Here is a 3855-nt window from a genome sequence, read left to right on the forward strand (position 1 = left end):
GGAACATTTCTCATCTCATTTTATGAGGTCATTATTACCCTGACACCAAAACCAAAGACATCACAAGAAAGAAAATTACAGATTAATATCTCTTATGAATATGGATGTGAAAATCTTCAGCAAAATGCTAGCAAACCAAATCTAGCAATATAAAAATGAATTATACATCGTGACTAAGTGGGATTTAGGAATGAATGAAAATTTTGTTTAAAAATCCAAAAATAGGTCCAAATTGATCTCCCTTGTGCCTAAGTAAACAATATGTCAGGTTGGGAGTCTTATTACAAAAACAAGGGCGATGAAGAAGAACAAGAAGAGGGCCTTGAAGCAGGTGGAGAATATACATACTTGGGAAGAGATAGTTTAATTTTTTTGGTTGACGGTTCTAGGGCCACGTTTGAATCTCAGGGTGAAGTTGAACTGACTCCTTTTGACATGAGCATCCAGTGTATCCAGAGTATATATACCAATAAGATCATAAGCAGTGATCAAGATCTCTTGGCAGTGGTGTTCTATGGTACTGAGAAGGATAAAAATTCAGTGTATTTTAAAAATATTTACATCTTACAAGAGTTGGATAATCCAGGTGCTAAACGAGTGCTTGAGCTTGACCAGTTTAAAGGGGAGCAGGGGAAAAAACATTTCCAAGACCTAATTGGCCATGGATCTGACTACCCACTACATGAAGTGCTATGGGTCTGTGCCAACCTCTTTAGCAATGTCCAGGTCAAGATGAGCCATAAGAGGATCATGCTGTTCACCAATGAAGATGACCCCTATGGCAATGACAGTGTTAAAGCCAGCCGGGCCAGGACCAAAGCTGGGGCTTTCCGTGACAGAGGTATCTTCCTGGACTTCATGCACCTGAGGAAATGTGAGGGCTTTGACATATCCTTGTTTTACCAAGATATCATCAGCACAGCCAAGGATGAGGACCTAGGGGTTCACTTTGAGGAATCCAGCAAATTGGAAGACCTGTTGAGGAAGGTTCGTGCCAAGGAGACCAAGAAGTGCGTGCTCTGCAGGTTGAAGCTTAAGCTTAGCAAAGATATAGCACTCACTGTCGGCATGTATAACATGGTCCAGAAGGCCGTCAAACCTCCTCCTGTGAGGCTTTATTGGGAAATCAATGAACCAGTGAAATCCAAGACCCAGACATTTAATGTAAATACGGGCAGTTTGCTTCTGCCTAGCGACACCAAGAGGTCTCAGAAATATGGGAGTCATCAGATTGTGCTAGAGAAAGAGCTGAAATGCTTTGATGAACCAGGTGTGATTCTCATCGGTTTCAAGCCCTTGATATTGCTGAAGAAGCACCATTACCTGAGGCCCTCCCTGTTCGTGTACCCCGAAGAGTCCCTGGTGAATGGGAGCTCAACCCTGTTCAGTGCTCTCCTCACCAAGTGTCTGGAGAAGGAGGTCATGGCAGTGTGCAGATACACCCCCCGTTGGAACATCCCTCCTTATTTTGTGGCCTTGTTGCCACAGGAAGAGGAGCTAGATGAGCAGAAAATTCAGGTGACTCCCCCAGGCTTTCAGCTTGTCTTCTTACCCTAAGCTGATGATAAACAGAAGGTGCCCTTTACCGAAAAAGTCGTGGCGAACCTAGAGCAGATAGACAAGAAGAAGGTTGTCGTTCAGAAGCTCCGTTTCAACTACAGAAGTGACAGCTTCGAGAACCCAGTGCTGCAGCAACACTTCAGGAACCTGGAGGCGCTGGCTTTGGATTTCATGGAGCCCAAGAAAGCGGTGGATCTGACACATGATGAAGGTTCTGGAAGCAAAAGGCCCAAGATGGAGTTATCTGAAGAGTATCTGAAGGCGCATGTGAGCAAGGGCACTCTGGGTAAGCTCACTGTGCCCATGCTGAAGGAAGCCTTCAGGGTATGGGCTGAGGGGTGGGTTGAAGAAGCAGGAGCTGCTGGACACGCTCACTAAGCACTTCCAGAACTGACCAGACAGCCAGCGCCCCCCGTTCTGCACTCTAGCCAGGCTGCCTGGTTTTGTTCTCATCAAGTTAAAACATGTTTCTCCTGAGCCAGGAAGAGTCTGCCTGATACAAGCCAAGGACTTTACATTTATGAGATGTTCTGTTGCTGTGGAGACAGCATAGCCCTCCCACTTTGCTGTGCTTTCCTGTCTGAATAAAGAGCCCTAACTTTGTACTAAAAAAAAATAAAAATAAAAATAAATAAAAAATAAAAAAATAAAAATCCTAAAATAAATTAGTGCAATACATCCTATCAGTAGGATGAAGAACAAAAATCACATGATCATCTCAATATATGCAGAAAATTCATGTGTTAAAATCCAATATACTTTCATGATAGAAACAACAAACTAAGAATAAAAGTGAATTTCCTCAACTAGATAAAGGACACCTATGAAAAATCCACAACTGGGCGCCTGGGTGGCTCAGTTGATTAAGCGACTGCCTTCGGCTCAGGTCATGATCCTGGAGTCCCGGGATCGAGTCCCGCATCGGGATCCCTGCTCAGCAGGGAGTCTGCTTCTCCCTTTGACCCTCCCCCTCTCATGCTCTCTCTCTATTTCTCATTCTCTCTCTCAAATAAATAAATAAAATTAAAAAAAAGAAAAATCCACAGCTAACATCATAATTAATGATGAAAGACTGGAAGATTTCCCCCCTAATATTAAGAATAAGACAGGGATGTCTGTTCTTACTACTTCAGTTCAACATTGCACTGAGATTGTAACCAAAGCAATTAGACAAGAGACAGAAATAAAAGTCATCCAGATTGAAAAGAAGTAAAACTATTTCTATTTACAGATGTTATAATATTATACATAGAAAATCCTAAGTAATACACTAAAAATCTATAAGAACTAAAAAGGAGTTCAGCAAGTTTGCATAATATAAGATCAATTTACAAAATCAATTCTATTTCTTTCACTTGCAATGTACAATCTGAAAATAAAATTAAGAAAACAACCATTAGGATCTATGTACATATGGAATTGGAAGGGATCTGGAAGAGCTAAAACACCCTTAAAAAACAAAGATACAGCAGAACTCACATTTCAAGACTGTGGGGTACTGGCACAAGGATAGATTTAGCTATGAAATAGAATTAAGATTCCAGAAATAAACACTGACATCTCTGATAGCCTAATTTTAGACAAGGGTTCTAAGTCCATCCAATGAGAAAAAAACAGTCTTTTCTACAAATTGTGCTGAGATAACTGGATAGACACATATAAAACAATGAAGTTGGGTTCTTTCCTCATGCGATACGCAAAAATTTATTCAAAATATGGATAAAGACCTAAGTGAAAGAGCTAAAACTGAAACTCTTAGAAGGAAACACAGGAGTAAATCTCCATGACTTTGGAGTCTTAGAAATGACACCAAAATCTTAAGCAACAACAACAAACATAGATAAATAGGACTCTATCAAAATTTAAAACTTTTGTGTGTCACAGGACACCATCAAGAAAGTGAAAATATAAGGAAAAATATTTGCAAATCACATCTGTTATAAAGATCTTACATACAAAATATATAAAGAACTCTTGCAACTCAGTAATAAAAAGACAATTCAACAAAAATTGGCAAGTAAGATGAATAGTAGTTTCTCTAAGAGAGATACACAAATGGCTAATAAACGCCATGAAAAGAAGTTCAATGTCATTTGTCTTCGGGGGAATGCAAATCAAAACCACAACAAGATACCATTTCATACCCACTAGGATAGCTAGAATATTATCTACATATATAATAATGGGGGGAAGCATTGCAAAGATATGGCTAATACAAATTATCAGAGGTAGATTTTAAAACTTCCCTTTGGTTTGGTCAATATTTTTATCCTTATATTTGATTATAAGTATTCT

The 3855-nt window shown here is 39.7% G+C and overlaps 1 pseudogene; it reads left to right on the top strand.

Annotated features, from left to right (window-relative positions):
• Positions 1–246: 246 nt before the first annotated feature.
• On the top strand, positions 247–2170 carry LOC112839241 (X-ray repair cross-complementing protein 6 pseudogene; annotated as a pseudogene).
• The last annotated feature ends 1685 nt before the right edge of the window (positions 2171–3855 follow it).

Source organism: Callorhinus ursinus, unplaced genomic scaffold, assembly GCF_003265705.2.
Source record: "Callorhinus ursinus isolate GAN/ISIS: 27379988/994484 unplaced genomic scaffold, GSC_fseal_2.0 scaffold54, whole genome shotgun sequence".
Classification (NCBI taxonomy): Eukaryota; Metazoa; Chordata; class Mammalia; order Carnivora; family Otariidae; genus Callorhinus; species Callorhinus ursinus.